The 24,210-nt window shown below is 39.2% G+C and overlaps 1 long non-coding RNA gene across 1 annotated transcript; it reads left to right on the forward strand.

Moving 5' to 3' along the window:
- The first annotated feature begins 1,971 nt into the window (after positions 1–1,971).
- Positions 1,972–16,440, forward strand: LOC127573059 (uncharacterized). The gene is made up of 3 exons (XR_007956746.1): positions 1,972–2,077; positions 13,857–13,889; positions 16,430–16,440. It is a non-coding gene; the product is annotated as an uncharacterized LOC127573059 (long non-coding RNA).
- Positions 16,441–24,210: the final 7,770 nt, after the last annotated feature.

Raw genomic sequence — 24,210 nt, forward strand, 5'->3', positions numbered from 1 at the left:
AGTGGGGACCATTTAGTAAATAATTGTTTAACATGGTCAATTAAAAGCAGTAGATTAGCTTTAAATAAGTCCTTATGTCTCTTAGTAATTTTGACACCTAAATACATAAAATAGTCAGTTACCAATCTAAGAGGTAATTGGCTATAAATTGGGATTTGTATATTTATTGGAAAAAGTTCACTCTTATTAAAATTTAATCTATAGCCAGAAAAAACACTAAACTGATCTAATAGTGATAGTACTGCGGGGATAGATTCCTCTGGATTAGAAATATAAAGTAACAGGTCATCTGCGTAAAGAGATATCTTATGAATCTTCTGTCCACGAGTAATACCACATATATTTGAAGAATCCTGAAGTGCAATAGCCAAAGGTTCTAAAGCAATATCAAATAATAAAGGGCTTAACGGGCAACCTTGTCTAGTACCTCGAAAAAGCCTAAACAAAGGAGATCTTTGATTATTAGTAAGTATTGAAGCCATTGGTGCATAATAAATCATTTTAATTGCAGATATAAATTTAGGACTAAAATTGAATTTTTGAAGTGTGCTGAATAGATATTCCCATTTGACTCTGTCAAACACCTTTTCAGCATCTAGTGAAACAACACATTCTGGAATTTGGGATGAAGGGGTATATATAATATTCATTAATCTCCTAATGTTAAAATGTAGATAATGATTCTGAATAAATCCTGTTTGGTCTTCAGAGATAATTTGTGGAAGAACCTTTTCCAATCTAAAGGCCAATATTTTGGAAGATATTTTGGAATCTACATTTAGTAAAGAAATAAGTCTATAAGATGCACAATCAGTGGGATCTTTATCCTTTTTAAGAATTAAAGAAATAGTTGCTTCATGGAAAGATTGTGGTAGTTTACCCACTGATAGGGCATCTTTAAAAATTTTGGCTAACTAGGGAACAAGAATATCAGAAAAGGATTTAAAGAATTCAGCTGTATATCCATCAGGGCAGGGTGGACTTTCTGTTGAGAGCTCCAAACATGCTCCTCAACCCAAGCTGGGCTTGAGCCTGCAAATTTCAAAACAACCCAAAAGGAATGTCAGGATGAGTGTCTAGGCTCCACATGCAATACATGTGCCATGCTCATGTCATTCTCAATCAGCACCTGGCAGGAAGGTGAGGTCAACTATTTCCAATAACAACCTCGGTGGAAGTGAATTCATTTGTCATAAATCTTTACTTTTCATAACACTAACAAAAAAATGACGTAACGTGGTATCCTTTGAGAATGGACAGGGAAGTCCCTAGAATGAAATTTGCAATGCTACAGTGGATTATTTATTTTATTTCTATTGATACTCAGCTGCTTCATGCAACTTTCAGACAGATATTCATATTAACAATCAGAACCAGCATTAACAATTAGCTTGACATGAGTAATTAGGAAGTGGTAACTGAGCACTTAGAAAATAATGAAAGGCAAAAGTCTGCAGATGCTGAAAACCTGAAATAAAAGCAGAAAGTGCTGGAAACACTCAGTTAGACAGGCAGCATCTATGGAAAGAGAAACAGTTAATGTTTCAGGTCCAAGAGCTTTCATTACAATGTTCCCTTTAAGTTCCGAGATATGGTCTCCAACTTGAACCATTAACTGTACCTCTCTACACAGATGGAAAAGGAAAGGAGGTGGAATTGTCCCTGATGACCCTTCCGTGGATGTCCTGGCCCCATCCCTTTCAACGTGTAGGCCAACATTATTTGCTGGAGGAAGGTCAAATATTTCATGGGCAATGTAAAGGAATGGGGACTTGATGCAAGAGGTTTCAGTTCCTATTTTACTGTTATACTTTTATGGTGCTACTATTTGCTGTAAATTTTACGAGGAGCAATGCAAGTGAGAGGCCATTATGGTGTAGTTAATGAATGGCTCAGTTTGTATTTAGTTCAGGAATGCAAACTTGCTTCATACATAAAGACTGAACATTTTGTTTTCTTTACAGACTCTGCATTCCCTATTACAGGATGTCCCAGCCAGTTCACTGATCATAGAGAAAACCCCTATTGTACATCAATGTTAGCTGGAAGTTTGAAGTTATACGTGTACATCTTCGAGGTAAGAATCGGTTAATCATTAAAAAAAACAGTTACAATAAATACAATTTTTAAAAAATCCGTTTTTGGAATCTACACAAAAACTTGTCAGGGTTGTTTATTGAACAGGTGAAAGTATTAGAATGCAACAGAAGTCATTGCCCAACTGGAAACTAAATATACTTGGTGCGAGTCAATTTTATTTCTTTATTTAAAGAAATGGTGCCAAAATAAGAAATGAGTTATAGTAAGGCAACAGATTTGGAATTAATCAATCCATCAACTTGATCTCCATGAAGTGTTTTCATTGAAAGCAATGTAAGGGCTTACAGTACTGGTCATGGATACACAAACTCTGGAGAAATAGTGCGAACACTGTTGACGATGTTTCTTTGGAGTTTCCATGTAACTTTGTCAAAGTTAAAGTGGACAATCCCTACAATTCAACCCATATGTACTTAAATCCTGGAGTGAAGCTTAAACACACAACTTTCTGACAGAGATTTGAGAAATTCACCAGTTCAGCCAAACAGATGCTTAAAATTAAATTGGTTTTATGTACTAGAGGGATGAATGTAAAAATATTCACACGTTTATCTTACCACCATAATCAATTTTATTAAGACAGTAATACATTTATGGTTACATGAAAATATTTCATGTTACACCAGTGCTCAAGACGAGGGGGCATGCCTTTAAGGTTATGGGTGGGAGGTTCAGGGGAGATGTCAGGGGGAGGTTTTTCACCCAGGGAGTGGTTGGTGTATGGAATGCACTGCCTGAGGTGGTGGTGGAGGCAGGTACATTGGACAGGTTCAAGAGTCTGTTGGATAGGCACATGGAGGAATGTGAGATAGAGGGATATGCGGGAGGAATGGGTTAGATAGTGTGAGGGTGGTTTGATGGACGGCACAACATGGTGGGCCGAAGGGACTGTTTTGTGCTGTATGGTTCTATGGTTCTATATATCAAAGCCCGGAAATGATATAACCCAACATCTGTTGGGGGAAACATTAAGAGATATTGTGACAGATTTGCATCTTTTAGTTGCACAAGTCTATAAGCAATCAGAGTAACTCAATTCCTACGCCAAGCTTTCCTGGAGTTGGAGTGCAAATTGATACTGGGGAAGCTAGTAAATGGCTGGGTACTTGGACAGGAAAACCACCTTGTTTTTCTACAGCATTGTAAATTCCACTAGGGAACCACTTCTCCCACCCATCAAAGAGGAGATTTACATTAGTTCAGTTTCCCTAAAAGATCCATTGTTTATGCCATTAAAAAGTTCTGCAGACTCCTTTTGCTGTCTTTTCAGAAGTCCCGAACTTTCGCTGGCCAATCGATCAATCAATTTAATCTAGCAAACAAACTGCGAGGAGCATATTGAAGCCCTGCAAGCCCACACCAACTACCAATTCACTTTTCCCATTGAGCACCTCCCTCCCCATCCCAGAACTGTTACTTGAAACCTGGACTTTTAATCTACCCACATCTCCCAGCAAAGAGTTATTATGGGAACCATAATATATTCCCATATTAGACTTATTATCTACCTTAGAGCCCACCAAACCAAAATGGAAATTGGTTCCAAGACACTGCTCAAGAAGAAGAGAGGTACAAAGCATGCCCATATCTGTTGGCAGGAGTGGTCTTTGGCGATGGGAAATTTAGGAAGTTAAAAAGACATAGTGATAGTGCAGTGTGGCAAAATAGATAACAGTAACTAGATTCTGTCAGGAAGGGGCAGTGTAAACATAAGTGCATAGCTCCAAATAGAGTCACAGTAGAGGGAAATAAAGAAAAGTGAAGGCCCTTTATCTGAATGCACACAGCATTCACAGCAAGGTAGATGAATTAATAGCACAAATTAAAATAAATGGATATGATCTAATACCCGTTACAGAGAGATGGCTTCAAAGTGACCAAGATTAGAAATTAAATATTCTAGGATTCTTAACTTTCAGGAGAGAAAATCAAAATGAAAAAGGAGGCCCTGATATTAAGGAATGGGATAATGGCTCTAATGAGGAAGGATCTTGGGCAAGGACCAAGAAGTGAAATCACTTTGGATGTAGCTAAGAATGGAGCATGGGGCAAAATACATTGATGGAAATTGTCTACAGGTCCCTAAATAAGAATGGTGTGGCAAGGCAGAGTATAAATCAGAAAAATAGAGGTGCCTATTAAAGTTTAATACAATAATGAGGGACTTTAATCTAAACATAGAGCAGGCAAATTATATGAGCAGTAACTGTGTGGAGATGAACTCATGGAGGGTCTTAGAGGTGACTTTCTAAATCAGTATGTTAAGGAAACAACATACTAGATCAAGAACTGTGTAATGAGAAAGGGTTAATTGATGATCTGGTAGTTAAGAGCCTTTGGGGAATAGTGATCACAATGCACTTCCCTGTAGCTGTGACACTTTACTCTGTATTCTGTTATTGTTTTTATTCTGTACTACCTCAATGCACTGTTTAATGAATAGATCTGTATGAAAGGTATGCAAGACAAGTTTTTCACTGTACCTCAGTACAAGAGATAATAATAAACTAATACCAGTGATAGAGTTTTATATAAAACTTGGAAGTGTTTTAGTTTAATCTAAAACCACGGTTTGAAATGTGACTAGGACTAACTTAGAAGGCAGGAGACATGAAGTGTCTATAGCAAATTGGGAAACTACATTAAAACATATGATAGTAAACAAGCAAGAGTGAATCTGGAATATTCTGTATTGCGGCCAGTCTGCCCACCTGAGGAAGGATATACAAGTGATAGGAAGACCAAGGTTCACCAGAATGATTACTGGGATGGAAGGTTTGACCTTTGAATGAGAATGCACTCTTTAGAGTTTAGAACAATGAGAGATGATTTCATTGAAATGTACAAAATTCTAGCAGCATTTAACAGGGCAGATGTAAATTTGATATTTCCCCTGGCTAGCTATCTAGAACCAGAAATCATAGTCACAAAGTAAAGGGTGGCTATGTAGGCCAGGGATCAGTAGAAATTCCTTCACCCAGCAGGTGGTGAATCTTTGGAATTCCCTATCTGAGAGGTCTCAGTCAATGACTACATCTAAGACTGAGATAGACACATTTTTAGATATTAAGGGAATCAAAATATAAAGGGTTAGTGCTGGAAATAGATACAGATGTAATAGATCAGCTATGACCTTATGAGATGACAGAGTATGGACAAGGAACCAAGTGGCCTAGTCCTGCTCCTTTTTGTTGTGTTCTTGTGATCTGTTGCCATACATCAGCCACTGGGCTATTTGGGGACCTGGTCTTGAGAGAGAAGCACCAGGTAGCACAGTATCACCCTGTTAATTCCAACCAAGGCTCTGATCATAGAATCATAAATATTATAGGCATAGAAGGAAGCTATTCAGCTCTTAGTAACTATACTTTTATGCAGTGTGACAACAAGCAAAATAGTCATCATCCTACATGCCATCCTAGCACATTTTTAGGGTGTAGAAGAATTTTATGCAGCCCAGTGAATCTCAGAAGGCCAGATTATTTCTAAGGCTGGGCTTCATTACCAAAATTGTGCCACAACAGGCTCCAGAACAGAGCAATGCACTTCATGCATCATAATCAGACATTATTAATTTATATGTTGATGGGGATACACTGCCTTTGTCAAGGTGCATAAAATCTTGCCTTCAGAGTCTGCTACTAAACCAGTGTACACCCAGTGGGAATCCAAACCAGACCCGAGAGATTTCTGAAAAGTTCTCGACACCTATTACTTTCAACAAAGTATGATGGCAGTGGTACATGAGAAGAAACAAGGAATTATAAATGGAGCAATCCTGCTCTTCCCACAAGGAAAGTAACACAGCTACAAAAATCATATTTTATCTTGCAACCATATCTGAACCCAGCAGCACACAGGCTTACAGATATCCTGCTCAGCACCTAGGTTAAGATAATAACCATGCACAATGATGATAATGGAGAGTCCTTTGCATTCTTAAAGAGGGATTCTGTTGCTTTCAGGCATAACTTTGAAACTGCACACCAATTGTAAAATAAGCAATTAGTACACCAAAGCTGCAGAAGACACTCCTTCTGAAGATTAAAAAATAAATTGAGTTTCACTATTGAACTTTAGGAATTATTTGGCAAATACTTCAACAAAAAAATCTTTTCACCATCTTGTGATGAAATAAGTAGAATGATAATGACATTGTAAGTATGCAGAGATAACTTTAGCGTCCTCCGATTCTGAGACCACCCAAAAAGCTGTGATGCAGAATATAATTCTGATTGGAAACAGTCACAGTGCAAATAAACTCTGATAAAGGATATAGGAACCAGTTATTACTAGTCCAGTTCCTGTACCCTGTAATCAGTATTTTTTTCCAAAGGAATAACTACTGGAACTTTAGAGATTTCCAAAATCATATTCTAAAACCAAGGCTGTTGCTAAACTCATATTTGTGCTTTTGGTGACCTTTATAGTTCCATCAATCATTGGCTCTACCAATGCCAAACAGTCCTGGGAATCAGGAGCTGAATGAAAACCACTTTCTTCAATTCAGCCTATCTAATTTAAGATTTATGGATCCTTCCCACACTCCCTCTTTTTGAGGTCTCTTTAACAATATTTATTTGTACTGCTCAGCTCATGGTTTGTAAAAAAAAAATTCAGCTATTTACTATCCTCAAGAATTAACTGTGGTATTTGTCTTGCAAATGTAATTATTGGAACAGCAAACCTGTACTTAAGTTCATGTGAGATTTGCTAACATTTTAGCCTATACATTTCTGTTGGCACAGATGCAGGGCATTAAAAACTTTAAAGCATCAACTACTTTAAGTTGACAGAGGACTATCATATGTATGCATTATTTATCTTTCTCAATGATTCGTAGGCTTTTAAATGGCTTCTTAACAAAAAGAAAATATTTACAGACACATGGCACAATAATATTATTCATCTGATCATGGCACCTGATAATTAAATGCTATTGAGCTCTTCTTTCCTAAACACAAAAAAATATAAAGAGAAGCCGTTAGAAAGTATAGTTTACCGCATGTAAACAGCACAGGTATGTCTATTGACTACTTTGAATTCAATAGAATAAATCTTCATTCTAGCCCATACTCTTTGGTGCCAGTAAAAAAGCATACATGTTGTAATTTTACATCTTATGTGAAGGCAGGATTTCTAACCACAATTATGCACCCACAAGCAAAATTTGCAAAGATTAATTTAGAAACAATCTTTCGTGGACTGCTAGTGTTAAAAGTCAAGGATCTATTTTCTTGCAATAAATATAATAAACTTGTTTATGGATTTGTTTTCACAATTTGTCCATGGATGAAGTCTCACTGAGTAATAATTAATAGTGAATAACCCTTGCTCTACAACCTTAATCACATAAATTAATTAAGCTCATCATTAATGTATCTAAAACTGACATGTTGACTTTATTTCAATCAAAACTAGAAATGCTGATGATGTCTTTTGAATCTGACATCAGCTATTTAACAATCAGAGATGGGAAGGTGACTTGAAGGAACCATTTAGTAGGTTACAGAAAAAGATTTGAACATTACCATTAAACTTTTTAAACCTGGATTTTCCCTTCATTATGACTGATGTTGGCCGAGCAAGCCATGAGGGGGAAAAAAGAAGGGAAAATGGTTTTTCTTTTAATTTTCTGGAATCACTTCCAGCTGACGCTACAGCAGCAAGAGAGGTAGGTCTGTTTAGATAATATGGCGATAATGTGATGACATCATATAACCCTGTTTCCATCATTACCTTGTTAAAACAAGACGTAGATCATGTCCATATTAGGTGCAGCCCTAGATCGTAATGTAATAATAGAAGTGCATATTCAAGGTTGGCTATTCTCAGCTAACAACTATTACACCATCATAGATCCTAGTGCCTTCTGCTGTGGAACTACTTATCACCACTCTCATTCATTATAAAGAGTTAATAATAAATTTCTCATTGCTGAACAATTTCAGATATTTTCATATTTGAAATAAATAGGGGAGCCATGGAGGCAGGCCAGCTGGTTAAGTATCACAGAATGCCACCCTTACTCCTGAGAGTATGGACCAAAGCAATCCATTTTCTTGGTTTCTTTACCTCATTCCTCAGAGACTTTGCATTACAAAAGAAGGCAGCAAGAAGTAATGTCATCTACTGCAACCAACCGACAACCATATTCCTATTGGCAGTGCCCCAGAGGTAAATGGGAAATTCGCAGCCATAATGAACTTTATGTTTTAGTCAACTATTGGGGAACATCTACAAAGTTGTGCACAAATATACAAAGGAACTCACAGTTGCCTTGTGTGCTCATTCAACTTTACATGGCACAGAAGAGAAGATCATAGAAAAGTTTGTTGTGTGGCAAGATTTTCCCAGACCCAAGGAGTCTATGCCTGCAGCAAAAAGTGCTTCTTTCTACATTCAATTCAAGATTACATTTTTCTGATGTTGCCATATCATTCAAATGAATGCTCAGCTTCTTTCCATGGTGTCCTCATGTTCAAGCAACTCACTGTGTTTGCATTCTTTGATGTAGAAAGGTAAGTCTTTAGTGTGGCATTGAACGATCAAGTCTATCCACTGTAGCCATAAATGATAATACCCATGTACACTTTCAGAACACAACTGTAGGAAATTCAATACCTGCCCTTTTACCTCTTTCAACCATCCAAGAACACAATCATTCTATCACTTGCACTTTTCCAGTCAAGTATACTTCATTCAGTGTTCACAATGAAGCCTCTTTTGCATTGGAGAAGCCAAACCCAGATTGGATGACCATTTTGCAGAAGACTTCCATTCAGTCCGTGAGGGTGACCCCGTGCTTGTCATTTTAATTCTCCATCCAAATCCTGCTCTGACCTATCGTTTGCCTCCTACATTATTCCCAACATAAGCTCAAGGAACAGCACATTATTGGCTTCAGGATTGAACAATGAACTAGCAATTTCAAAGAATCTCCCATTCCTGCCTTGTAGCTCATGTTTCTGGCACTCAGTATTTTCTTACACCTCAGCTTTCATTTATCTCCAGTTGTACCTTAACTGCATTCTTTCAGCCATGAGCACTACTTGTGTCATTTAACAATTCCCAATCTCAGTTCTATCACACATCTTCCCCTTTTTTCTCCCCTTTCCAATGAAGCTTAGAACTTGTTTCATGTCTGACTTATCCCAGTTCTAATTTAAGATGATAGGCCAGAAGCACAAACTCTGTTTCACCCTCCATAGATACTGCCGGACCTGCTGAACATTTCTATCATTTGGAGTTTTTATTTCAGATTTCCAGCATCTGCAGTAATTTGCTTTTGCATATTCAAAATTACAGTTGATCTGTTTCAAAATACATACCTCTGTCATTGGTCATAGAGTGCATTACTAGATTGTAGAAGATGCATTTCAGGTACTTGACTCGGGTGAGATGTCATGGGTAATTGGAGGGGAATAGTAGTTGCAATATGTATTTCAGCTAAGATATTCCTTTTGTCCATCATGTCAATCATATTAGCATTAATACGAAGTTTCCTTATGGTATACTACAAGAAGGGAGGCCATAAAGACCAAAGAAACATTAACCAAAAGAGGAACATTAACTTGAAGAGGATGCAAAAGATACCATTTACCAAGCTGTAACAGACACACCTGTTAATCTGAAACAAGAGATTCTTTGACTATTACTTGTCAACTATATGAACAATCCTGTGTAGATTGTCCCTTTTTGCACACCATAGAAAATGCCAGACAGACCTTCACTGCTTCTTATGGCTCCCATTAATGTCATCCTTTCAAGCTACTTCCTAACCTGGTCAAAATCATTGTTGCAACTCTGCCAATTTTGATGCACTAATTATGTTAGTGTAGACAAGCAGTGTTACTGTGCCCTGTAGTGTCTCCTCTATTGCAAATATTACCCCTTAATTCTAATTTAGTGCTACTCCTACTTCTCACTTGAGTGTTGGATGTTGCAAAGTGGTTGGTTTCTGTTATATTACCAGGCAAATTTCTAGAACATAACAGCAAGTCTGTTGGTGACATAACCACAAGATTACCTTGCAGATTTTGTTTGGCTCTGACATTCTCCCTCTTATATTCTCCTGTGCAGCTCATGATAACTTCATGACACTTCATCTAAAACATAGAACATGGAACAGTATGGCACAGATATAGGCCCTTCTGCCCAATGTCTGTGCCAAACACAATGCTGAATTAAACTAATTCTTTTCATCCTGTACATGATCTGTATTCCTCCACTCCCAGCAATATTTATGTGTCTAACAGCCTCCTAAACGCTGCTATCATATCTGCTTCCATCACTCCCTTGGGCAGCCTGTTCCAGGCACCTCCCATTCTCTGTGTAAAAAAAAACATGCCCCGCACATCTCCTTTAAACTTTTCCCCTCTCATCTTAAGTGCATGTTCTCTAGTACTTGACATTTCTACCATGGGAAAAAGATTTCAGCTGTCTACCCTATCTATGCCTCTCATAATCTTATAAACATGATAGGTCTCCCCTCAACCACTACTCCAGAGAAAACAACCTAAGTTTGTCCAATCTCTCCTTGTAGCTCATACCCTCTGATCCAGGCAGCATCCTGGTAAACCCCTTCTGCACGCTTTCCAAAGCCTCCACATCCTTCCTGTAATGGGGCAACCAGAATTACACACAATATAAAATTAATGTAGTTTTAACAATAATTTTAGCTGTGGCAACATTTATTTTCATTTTATTGATTATTGTAGAAGTGTCAGATGCCTGTATTGGCTGATGAAATGAAGAAAGAAGCACAAAATCAAACTAGGCATTGTTTTGACCATCTAAACTCCTTTGATTAGATCACAATTTTTACAGCCATTCTTGACATGTACTAGTCAATGTATTATTTGTAGAAGTTTACACTATGATGTTTCACTACACTATACTACACTATACTTTCATTCCATCCAAGTTGATTTACTTTTAAATTACAAATCTCTAAGGTGGCCCATTTAGTAGCTGAAGATATACAGTAATGATAGATAAAAGTGTAGCAAGATGCTTTTTTAAGATAATGATTTAACAAAATATCGTTAAAAATAGAAATCTTTCTCTGATAGAAAAAATATGCAAATACATTTAAGCTATGTTATGATTAGGAAGCAAAGCGAAAGTTAGGCATTTTTTTAAAAAATGGGTAATTTGTTTTATTCTTTCCTCATAAGCCCACACACTGCTTTATGCTGGTTAAAAAAAAAACTGGCTGAAATCCATGAGAACAACAAAACCCTCATTCAATAATGCATTGTTAAAATGCCTACTGAATGAGAAAAGAAAAATACACAAATGTAATTGATGAAGGATGGGATTAGTATAACGTCCTTGAATTGACAACATAAGAGCACACAAAATTATAGACAATTAGGTATTCTGGGTTAAAACCTGGAGCTCATTGCCATTAAATGTATATTAAATTCATAATGATAATAACCTAAACCTTACCATGTGGTTTACTCCTTTTATACCTTCTGGTACAAATAATCTCACATGGAGGTCACCCTGTTGGCCCCTGAATATAATGAGACCTGGAAGCATGCTTGTAAATGTACAAGGTTCAAAGCAGTGCAAGATGAATTAAGCTCCAGTTTGTGACATTAATTAACCTTTGGTCATCCTAAACGATCTCTCTTTGCTCATTCAGCTCCCAATGACCCATGTCCCTGGGTCTCTCTTAACTGATAGCAACTTAAATTTTTAAGAGCATCCAAATTTTAAAAGGAAGATAAACCCTCTCAAATTAGAAAATTATTAATAAAAGCAACAGTTTATACCTTTGTTAGTCAGGCCAAAAATAGTAAATTTAATATGTTAAACATTCTTCTAGTAGTATTGCACAGATTTATTTTCAGTCTGCATTCAGGTTGTTTTCCTCAAATTAATTGCTTTTAAGTGTTTTGATATATGTATTGGCAGATAGAGACCAGAAGAATGATTGTAAATGACTACATTAAAACTATAATTGGCTTTGGTGCCACAGAATAGATTTTAACAGTGAATCATTCTTTTTTTGTTAAATTGAAGAATGTGCTTGCACTTTTTTAATTTTAAGTACTATTTCTCATCTTCCATGCTGACTATTACTACACACCTTCACACCATAGTATTTTTGAATAGCAGTACATGCGATACGTTATCCTTTCTACAGTCACTTTCAATTAAATACCATTATCATATACTTTGCAGAGGTACCAATATTGTTAAATGATTTTTATGGGGCAAATTTGTATCTGTCCTGCTCGCAAATATTGTTTATTCCTTAGGACAGAGATAAATAATACATGCTAGCCTTCTGCCCTGGGTAAGCTTCTGAAAAGTATTATGCTCAACCTTCCTTAATGGGTTTAATTTTAGGACATTTAAACGTCTGCGGTTATCTAAATTTCTCAAAAATGGCTCTGAGGGCCTTTCATGCAAATTTCCTTAATGAGTGTAGATTATCGATAAGAAGGAAATCAGGGAGTTTATCGATCCAGGTCCTGGCTTCTAGGATGAGGATGGGAAATGCGCAGGGGAGATGGGACCAATGTTGTGGGCAGAGGTGTGAGGCATCATTTATGGGGGGGTAAAATGAAAATCTCCAGGGTCATTCTGCAGCACCAGAGAGAGGGCTCAATTGACTGTTGGGATTATAGGCTGCAGTCAGGTTGGGAGGTAGGGGTTGTGCATGAGATAGGATTGCTGAGGCAAACCGAGCAAGAGCTGGCACGAGGGCTAAGCTTTTAACTTAAAGTGGCCTGCCCTGAAGGTGTTTCCTACTGACGGACTCCAATAGGCTTGAATTTGCTCAGATTGAGCCTCCTTAACTTTTACTTAAGCAGGCACAACTGTCTTGTGAAGGCCTGCATTTGCATGAGTGAAAATCACACAAGTGGCACTCCGGGATGCTTTACACGCTGGATGTCTCTGTGCATTGGTGCTTCTGATGCATGGAAGTTCCAATAGGAAAGTCACTAATTTTTCCAGCAAGCATGTTAAGTCCCACATTTCACTCACTGATTGAAGTTCTAGGAAAGAAAAACAATTGCATTGACCACAGGAGTGCTCTGGTACATTATAGATTGTTGAATTTCTGGGCCACTGTTTCCCTGACTTTTCTGAATAAAGATTAATTTTACTGCTATACATCTTGTAGAAATTTTACACACAGTGATAGAAGCAAGTGGAGACAACCATTAGACCACCATGACAGCTGATGATACAATTTAACCTGAGCCTCTGCAACATGGTTAATATGTGTTTCCCTAATACAGTATACAAATGTGTCTTTTCCCTGAAGGCTTATCTGCTCCATGGTACTTGGAAATAAAATTGAATTACCGTTTCTCCTATTGGTACAACATCCTTCTTGATATCCACTCATTTTTTCCTGTCCCTTAATTCAATGCATGCCTTAATAGTGCTGCCAAATTAGAAGAGCATCCAGAGCAAATGATAGGCCGACAGATTAGGGGCTTCTCTCATCTCAGCCATTAAAAAATGGCAATTAACCATTGGTAGAAAACCAGACATTAATAAAAATAGCAGGTTTACCCTGTGGAAGCTGTACAGTAATTCATCTTCCCTTAACTCTGTGTTATTAAAATTTTAAGACATTCTTTGCATGCACCATATCATTTTCCAGATAAATTTTGTTCTCTCTCGGATTACCATTGGATTACAAATACACCACTAAATTCTAACCATTGTTCAAGTCCAAAGTGATTTTAAGACAATTGAAATCTAATCTATTTATCATTTTACAGGTTCTGGACAAGATTCAATGTGAAGGCTGTAAGGTATTTCATTCTCCCTTACAAAGCTTAGAGAGTAAAGCTCTCTGGCAAGCTGGAATTGCCATAAAATGAGAAAAGATGAAAGGTTTATTGAAAAACAAATTTCTTTGAAAACATGAAATAATCCTTTTTGAAATTGTTCATTTTAAGTGACTGCCTCATGTATGAGAGAAGAGAATTGAATTGAAAATAACTTAATTGGTAATTATTGCATAACAAATTAATAGGAGGTCTGTATTCAGTCAATAATGAGTAATGAATTGTATGATATACTCCTGGAATTTAAACACTTAAAATAGAAAAATCAAGGGACTGAGCCAGTCTTGGTGTTTGGATGAAGTCAGCTATTCACTAGTTTAAGGATTATAAATGAGATGCCTCAGACTACTTTACTTACTTTGAGCTTTATTGCTTGTACCTTAGTGATTTAAGAATACAAGCAAGGACATTAAACTTGCCAAAAATTCTACAATAGGTATGATTGGAACAATCTGCGTTTTTCAATCTGATCAGAAAAATTTGAGCTTTTACACAATAACTAACTTTTATAGCTTTGATAGACTGCTGTGTTTTTGTCAGTGGTATCCTCCCCCTCTCTGAGGGGGCAGCTCTTGGAGATGATTGTGGCTGCTTTACATCTTTGTAAACATACCAATTACCCTTTTCCTCAAAATATTCAGATCGATCTTTTTAGACAAAAATCTCAGAGGCAATAAAACTGAAATAATTTACAGGATAGGTTTGTAAACAGATATGGAAGAGCTGAGGACATTTATGATATGATAATGAGCAGTATATATATTGTTGGTGAAGAGCAGATTGTTATAACTTACCTTTATTTATCAAAACTGGACATTGCTAAGACAAATGGTAGATAAGAAGACAGAATCTCTGAAAAGTAGAGGTTGAGATATTGAAGGTAGATATATGTAATAAAAATTAATCTCCTGATCAAAATACTTCTTATTTGCTAGCAGCAGAAAAGAAAGTTCAACAGGAATGCATCTGCTTCTTCAAGGAGAGGTCATTTAGTCATAAGATTCAAAGAAGATTGAAGATTATAGATTATTACTTGGAGAATTTATTCATATACAGTCAGGAAAATATCCAGGGTTTTGATGTGGGCTGTTTAATACTGAGAAAAAAAACAATGAAGAATATTCCAAGGAAATGCTAGTCCTCCAGGCGTGGGAGACAGTTGATAATCTAACTGTTGAAACTTCCAAACAACCCCAAATTATCCTTAAATCTATCCCAGAATTGGAACTGAGTAAGTAACAATTGTGGTTTGCATCATTGGCATTACTGCCGAACTACATAAACGTACTGTATAACTACATGGTGCTGCCCATATAGGAGAATGTCTTTGAGCAATTATTAATGAAGGACAGGGAAATGAAGGTAGATGCAATTGCTTTATAAGTGGGTCTTGCTAAAAGTGAAATTAGTAATGTGATTAGTGGCTTGGGAAGACCATTGTTCATGGATCGTGACCAAAGGATCAGCATCAGTAGCAAAGCAGATGACATGAAGGACAATTGAGAGAGCGAGAGCGAGCGAGAGAGAGAGAGAGAGAGAGAGAGAGAGAGAGAGAGAGATGGATGGTGCATCCTGAAATGATCATGGGAGAGTTCACATACTTAGAGAGTGAAGCATAGAGCAATTGAAACTAAAAGCAGCGATCTCCATTTTGATATAATGTGAGCAAAGCCAAAAGAGCTGGGAAGAACAAGGAAAATGAAACTGCAGGATCTGGTGCAAATGGTAACAGGGGAAGTAGCAGCAGGAGAAGGTCACTCAGCCTCACAGGCCTGATCCACCATTTAATAAAATCAGAGTGACAGAGATTTTCATTAATTGGTCTATGTGACTTGGAGTAAGGGAAACATTTTATGTCGACATCCAGAAATTAGCCCATATTTGAATTATGATGAAGGAAAATTTGGATGGGAGCAGGGTTGTGTATGGGAAGGGGCTGGTGAAGGAGTTCATATACTCACATTGGAGGGTGTTAAGATTAACTCAGGGCTGAACAGGAAACTAATATTGAAGAGCATTCGGTTCAACCTGAAAGGTCAGCTAGAAAGATTGATACAAAATTGCCAGGAGAACATTGATGTTGATAGGAACTGAGAGGGACAGCTTCTATTTTGCTGATGTGAGCTGGAAAAAATTACCTTTCATCCAAGACAGTGAGTCAGTGGTACCATGACAACGCTGGAATTGATGGAAGGTGAAAACCATCTGGTTTTTTTTCCCCACAGTTGCTATCAATGAGGAGCAGCATGTGGTGTACGTGGGAGGCACCACAGGTGACCAATCTAGGCACGCAATGTGATGTACCTGCTTTAAACATGTGGTATCGAGGGTGGGCACTTCACACTTTAAATGAGCCTGGTGCATAGCTTGTATTAAGGCAGACAATCTTGCATCAATAAGCCATTAAATAGACTTCAGGTCAGGGTGATAGACAAATTGGATGGCGCAGACCAGAATGTACAAATCAATTAATTATTTGTTTCTGTTTTTCTTTAAAAAAAAAGAGGTCCCCATAATTGAGGTTCATGAAAGGAAAACTTGGACCACTCCCCACATCTCAGGGGCTACCTGTCAGTGAAGGCAGTCATTTATGATGAAATTCACCATCACTTTCAATACACCAGCACACCGTCTGGTGATCTGAAAAGCATTTGAAGATACAAAGCTTGTGGTCTAAGGGGTAGCAGTGAACCCATCCTCCGCTATACATCTGAGACATAGACTACCTGTAGCAGGCATTTCAAAACACTGGAGTGTTACCACAAACATTAACTCCACAAAATCCACCAAATCGGTCAGTGGATAAGCAAACCAAAGTCAGCCTCCCTCCCAGGCCACATCCTGAATGCTTCTTCCTCATTTTGACTCTAACAGATCTGACTAATCACAATCAGTCAGATCTGTTAGGCAGGCCACATTGATCACATGCCTGACACCAGACTCTAAAACACTCTATTCCAGGTTCCAGCTTGGTAAGTGTTCACCAGCTGGCATGAGGAAATGATTTAAGGATGTTGTCAAATCCACCCTTGAAAAAGTGTAACATCTCCACCAAATCGTGAGGATCCTTGGCTTAGGACTGTTCAAAATGGGGAAGAAACATCAAGAATGGCATTAAGAACCTCGTCTATTTGTTGAAAGAATATTGAAACCCAGCAAACATGGCGGAGGGAGCGTACAACCTCCCAATCTACCCATTCACCTGCCCCATCAAGCTCCTCCTGCCTCACTTGAGTCTGAGACTGCGGATCCCACATTGGTATCATCGGTCACCTCAGAATCCAAAGAACTGGAATGAAAACAATCATCCTTGATCCCAAGGGAATGCCTAAGAAGAAGATCCAACCACAACACTCCTCACACTCAGAAAACACTGCTCATCACTAACTGATGTTCAATGACGACACTGCTCACATGCAGTGACCATGTTGTACGACAACCTGGTAACATTGAATAACTACTTACAATCTGATCACTATTTACAGATTTTAGCAACGTGATCCAAATTCATGAAAATCAACAAACTGCAGATACTGAGAATCCAAAATTGAAACATAAATGCTAGAAACATTCAGCAGGTCAGGCAGCAATTGTGAAGGGAGAAACTGAGCTAATGTTTCAGGTCAGGGCCCTTTGCCTTAAGCTACAAGCTTCCCATGTGGTCTGGAGCCATCAATTGCAACCACTTTCCCTCATATCAGAAGTAGAAGACATGCATCAATGGGAAGTAATTCCATTCCGTTGTGTGACTGAAAATCCTGCTAGTAGATTCAAGAGAGCTGGAAAGCAGTTGAAACAATCTCTTGAGCCCTCGATTTCTCAACAAAAAAGGCAGACCAATGGGTGGCTGGATGGCCAAATGGCCAAAAATCAACCAGGCTCCTGATGCCATTGTATTATTCTCAAAGCAGAGCCGACTGCTCACATAATAAAAACCACATTCCAATTCTAAACCTCATTGACCAATTAATTGGTATTTAGTCTGCAAAGCTTTGGTGCTCTGGAGGTGCCTTCTAATTCAGTGAGGTTGCCAAAGTTTATAACCTATCAAATTTGTAACCTTCACAGCTTATTACAAATGCTGATCAGCTTTTGGGAGGACTAGGAGGAGGGAAAAGAGGAGGGAAATTGTAGGCTTAGTATACTGTGAGGAGGATAGTAATAGACTTCAACACCTTCAACAGGATCCCACCACCAGGCGCATCTTCCCCTCTCCCCCCCATCCCCCCCACTCCTGCTCCCCCCATTTTCTGTAGGGATCGCTCTCTCTGCAACTCCCTTGTCTACTCGTCCATCCCCACAGATGACCCTCCCGGCATTTATCCCTGCAATCACGCTAAGTGTTACACCTGTCCCTACACCTCCTCCCTCACCACCATTCAGGTAAGGCACTGCTTCACCTGTTAATCCAAGGATATTATTTATTGCATCCGGTGCTCCCGGTGCAGCCTCCTCTACATCAGTGAGACCTGACGCAGACTGGGTGACTGTTTCGTTGAGCCCCTTCGCTCGGTCCACTGCAAAAGCAAAGATCTTCCGGTGGCCAGCCACTTCAATTCCACATCCCACTCCCATACTGACACGTCTATCCACGGCCTCCTCTACTGCCACATTGAGGCCAGACGCAGGTTGGAGGAACAACACCTCATATTCTGCCTTGGTAGTCACCAACCTGACTGCATCAACATCAATTTCTCTAACTTCCGGTAACTTCTCCCCCCTTTTTGTTCCCCCTCCTTTGTCTTCCCTTTATTACTGTGGACACCTCTCCCCTTCTCTTTCCCCTTCCCCGCCCGCATGACCTGCCCATCTATTCCCCACCTCCTTCTCTTTATTCCGTGGTCTACTGTCCTCTCCGTCAGCCCTTTGCCTCTTCTACCTATCACCTCTCAGCTTCTAACACCACTCCCTTTCATTCCCCATTCCCCCACCCACCTACGTTCCCCCTCTCACCTGGACTCACCTATCACCTGCCAGCCTCCGCTCCTCCCCCTCCTCCGACCTTCTTATTCTGGCTTCTGCCCAATTCCTTTCCAGTCCTGATGAAGGGTGTCGGCCTGAAACATCAACTGTTTATTTCCCTCCATAGATGCTGCCTGACCTGCTGAGTTCCTCCAGCATTTTGCATGTGTTGCTCCAGATTCCAGCGTCTGCAGAAACTCTTGTGTCTCAGTAATAGACTTCAAGGAAACGTAGACAGGCTGGTGGAATAGATAAATAAGCCAATGAAGTTGAATGCTAAGAAATGTGTGTTTAGAAAAACAAGAAGAGGAAATATAAATTAGATAGCACAATTCTAAAAGTGGTGTGAAAACAGAGGGCTCCAGGGGTAAATGTGCACAGTTCATTGAAAATGGCAGGACAATTTGAGAAAATTATTAAGCATACAGAGCCAAAGGTTACAAGAGTAAGGAAGTAGTCACGATCCTTTTAAAAACCAATATTGTGTCCAGTTCCGTGTACCACACTTTAGGGAAGAAAGAAGGCAAGAAGAGATTTTATGAAATGATTCCAGGAATGAGGAACATTACTTATGTTGATCTGGTGGAGACGCTGAAGTTGTTTTCATTGGAACAGAGGAGTTTGCGAGGGGATCTGATAGAGGAATTTAAAATCTTGAAGTGTGTATTGTAGAGGGAGAGAAACTGTTGCCATTGGTGAAGTGGTCAAGAACAAGAATATATTGAATGAAGATGATTGGCAAAAGAACCATAAGTGACGAGCAAAAACATTTTTTTTGCATAACAAGTGGTTAGGGCCTGGAATGCACTACAGGGAGAGTAGTGAAGAAAGATTCAATTGCAATATTCAAAATGCGCTGTACAAGTATTTGAAAGGGTAGAATTTTGCAGGCCCAGTGGGTGGAGGAGTAGAGCTATCCACATTGCTCTTAGATAGATTCAGTATGTATGTGTCCTGCTTCCATATTAAGCAATAGGGTCCTAACCAAGTAGGTCCCAGACCACAAGGCCAGCTCTGGAAAGTTGCCTCAGGTAGTGTAAGACTAGTGGTAAATTTGAGGGGAAGTGAGACACGAAGTTGTTAGGTAACATTGACCACCCATGTAAGATCATTAATCTCTTCCCGTGGTGGCGGTCTGACACTTCCTCTGCAGCCACCTCCCACTGGAATTTGACTGTTTGGCTATACAGCAATCCCTCAGGCCCTGTAAATTTCCAACAGATCACCATCTCTAGACAGACTCTAATCCCATTACTCAACCCTGACTAACTGTATCACAAGTCTGATCATTTCCTCTGATCATCCAAGCAAGGCCTCCCCAGTGAAGGACCCACTCCTCATGTCTTGATCCCCTATTGATTGAAGCCTAAAACCTAGTGCCATTGCCACCAGGATCTATCCCTTGTCTGCCTCTGCCTGTCAATAGTGCACAAGGCCCCTCTGATTTAAGCTACCTTTCCAGGTACTAATTGCCGAACCATCCTATCTATGAGGTATAGGCCTTGCTTTGATTATCACAGATGAATTCTGATTAGTGATAGCCACTCCTGAAACTTAGGTGAACTTATCAGCTTCAGATCCAGGAACAGCACAGTTAGCCCTGACTGATCATTAAGATCATGATAATGTCAACGCACAAATTTCAAGTGCAACTTGCTGTAAACAACAGATTGCTTACAAACTATTAGTCCCAGGCCTGTTTCCTAGCATCACCCAATTTTTGGAAAAGTGCATGTCCACCTATTTTATCTTACCACAGAATGACACAAAATACTGTATCTTTGCCAAATACATTTTCAATGTACAATTGATTTGAGGTACACCTTCCATCTTACGCAACTATTTTTCCCAAGATCAAAGATAAATAAATCTGCCATTTGATTAGAAATTGCAAAAAGCTTGGAATTGAACATCAAAATGGCATTGCATGTTAGAGCTCCGCACTGGCCCCAAGTCAGTTTCTTTCACATGTAGGACAGCACTTTTGTTTTACATGTACAAAGAATTGTGCAAGCGTGCTTTATTAATTCCAAACCTTCAGCACAGTTACGCATAGCTACTGTGCACTAATTTCAAGTGTTGTGCAAGCAGCACAAACTTGGATGTGTATTCACTCACTGCAGTATGAGTTAAATTTAAGCTGTGGAGCTGAACTGGAACGTTGGACCAAGACTGACAGGTCAGAGGCTAGAGTGAGCACCCCAGGTCTCCAATTCTTGATCAGGTAACATGACAGTGAAGATGGGCAAGACTCAAGAAAGCACTGAAGCGGTCATGATCTCTGCTCAGAAAGGAAGAAGAAAGCCTTAGCTTGATCGAGGAAACATCTGATGGATCAGTGAAGATTGGCTGACTTCAGGGTGGCCTCTGCCACACAGGCAAAGAGTAGCTCTTTATCATGTGCTAGAGTAAGCCTTCCTGCCAATGTCTGCTCTGATGGTTCAAGGTGGTGCAAATTCTTTATCACATATATGAGGTCCAAGTTTATAGCAGCAACATCAAACGTGCATTTCATGTTGACATTGCTGTTGCGAACTTAGAACACCCCTATGTAGAGGTCATAGAGTGTTACAGCATGGAAACAGGCCCTTTGGCCCACCGAGTCCACAGTGACCCCACACCGACCATCAAGCATCCATTTTCACTAATCCTACACATATCCAATTTTTTTCTCCCCACATTGCCATCAGCTCCCTATACATCCTACCACTCATCTACACACTAGGAACAATTTATAATGGCCAATCAACCCACATATCTTTGGGATGTGGGAGGAAACTGGAGCACCCAGAGGAGAGACAGTCACAGGGAGAACATGCAAACTCCACACATACAACACCTGAGGTCAGGATCAAACCTGGGTTGCTGGTGCTGTGAGGCAGCAGCTGTACTAGCTGCACCACCCAGTAGCCTTTGTGCATAGGCTTGTTGTCTGCATGAAGACTAGTGACTGCAAGATCAGTGATTTAATATTATATTGCACAAAGAGATCACCAACCATCTTCCACGACTGATTTTGTACGTCAAATCAGTTGTTCAGCATGTAAAAACATGCATTCTGCAGTTTAATTTTTAGCCTATAATGTTGAAGTATTAAAGTCAATAGTATGAAACTAGATTTATCATTTTGGTTTTGCTAATTATTGAAAGATAATAATATTGCTAATATTTAATTATGATTTCCCAAACTTGAGAGGGTCTCTACATGCTGGCACTCAACCTAGGCCATTACGGAATTCAAATCCCTATCTGGACTCCACTTCTTTTTATACAATGTATGGTTAAGACGATGCTAATACACGTCCTCCCCAGGTTATGACAAGGTTCCGTTCCTGAGAACTGTTTATAACCTGAACAGTTGAAAAGTCAGAACTGTGGCCACCTGGGAATATATTTAAATAAAAACATGGCCCAACCAAGGACAACATGTAATTAAACCAGGGTGTTTAACTCAATCATTCAGATATCGCTGCAAACCAAGTTCCCACATGGCAGAAGATGCCTGCAGCCCCACAGCAAACAGCAACTCAATCCTGCCGATCTCCCCAGTGCTCGTTCGTATGTATGCGCCGAACATAAGATGGGGCTCGTAACCTGGAGAGGACCTGTAAACAGAACTAAGGTCAAATCAGAATCTGCAATTCACCGAGGCCTTATTTAATACGAGTTCACTTTGCATTAAAATAGCAAAAAACACAGAAAGTAATTTCCCCTTTGGCTCTTTGAAGTTGCCTACTTATGTATGAAATTTTGCTTCAATTAACTTCACATTTGTAAACTGCTCTGAAATGCATATAAATTCAATACGTGTCATTTTGCATACTGCCATTATTGGTTTTAGTTTTAATTTGTACCAGAATCTGAGTTAAACCATCCAGATCAAAGTATTATAGATAAGGACTATTAGAAATCATTTGAAAACAATGTTCTTTTGTTTTCATAGTACTAAAACTTTCAGACATCTTTTGCTGCTGAATTACCATAAAAGTCAACTTTCAGGAAGGTTGATTATGAGGCAGACAGGAAAGACTGGCACTGTAGCACAAGAAAATGGATCATGTTAAAATTCAGTAAGTTTTTTAAACTCTTGAGGAAACAGGGATGTGTTTTGTTTATTCAAGTTCCTTCAGCTTGCTATTTTGAGACTCGCCCTTGCAATTTTCAGCAGGTGACTTGCTCATGGCCCCTTCAGTCCAGGTTATAAAGTCTTGCACATTTGGTTTAAGTCTTAGGCAAAAGGATATAAAAATAACTTCTGATGCAAGGTTATTGAGTTGAAATGTTAGTCTGTCTCTCTCCCCACGGATGTTGATCTTCTGAGTATTTCCAGAATTTTCTGGTTTTTGGATATAGTTTACATAGGATTATGTACAATATACAGGCCAGTTTGTCTGTGGTGCTGTTTACAGGCCATTCCAGTCTCCGGCCATTCCATTACCTCATCCCAGCTTCAGCAAGTCTTTCTATTTCCCTTTCCTCCTCTACCCATCTTGTTTCCTTTTTTGAAAGCATGTAAGCTATTTGTCTCAAACACTTCCTGTGGCAGAAAATGCCACATTCTAATTACTCCGAGTCAAGAAATGTCTCCATTTTTTCCCCCAATTTTGTTTATTGGCAAATATCTTGTGTTTTTGGCCCCTTTCTTAGATTCTTCCACAAATGGAAACTTTTTTCTCTTGAACTACCCTGTCCATTTCATTCACAATTCTAAATAGCTCCATTGGGTCACCTCTAAATCTCCAAGCTAAGGAAATAGAGTCTTACCTTGTTCAATCTTACCAGATTGCTGTAATCTCAGGTCTGGTACCATCTTTGTAAATCTTTGATTCATTTTTTCCAGTGCTTTAGTCCTTGAACACTGGTAGTGTGCTTGGCGCTCAGGATGCATTCCCAGGAATGAGAGCACTAATGGAATGAGCACCAAAAGCTTTATCACAGAGAGATGTGTTATGGCAGTGCTGCTATGTTAGGCATGGTGCTCCCCCAGTAAGCTGGTCCTCAGCTTGGCGGGAAGAGGCTGCCTGTGAGGGCTGGTCCATTAGTGTAACTGCTCCATGCTGAGATATGGAGCTAGGGGCTGCACCTGGCTGAAATTCAGACCATTGCTCTGGACATACTGCCAGATATATTGACAGACTGCCAGATCCTACCATCTCTCTCCTCACCCCACTGTTGGATGTGATAGAAGTTGTCTCCCTCTCTCTTTGGCCGCACAGCTCTCCCCAGCCAGAGATTTCTCCATGATAAAAAAGTTCAACAACCCATGACCATGATTGTGCTTATTATCTCTGGGTTATTATATCTGGGTTATTATTATTGTGCT

The sequence above is a fragment of the Pristis pectinata genome, chromosome 8 (assembly GCF_009764475.1).
Source record: "Pristis pectinata isolate sPriPec2 chromosome 8, sPriPec2.1.pri, whole genome shotgun sequence".
In the NCBI taxonomy this organism is placed as follows: domain Eukaryota; kingdom Metazoa; phylum Chordata; class Chondrichthyes; order Rhinopristiformes; family Pristidae; genus Pristis; species Pristis pectinata.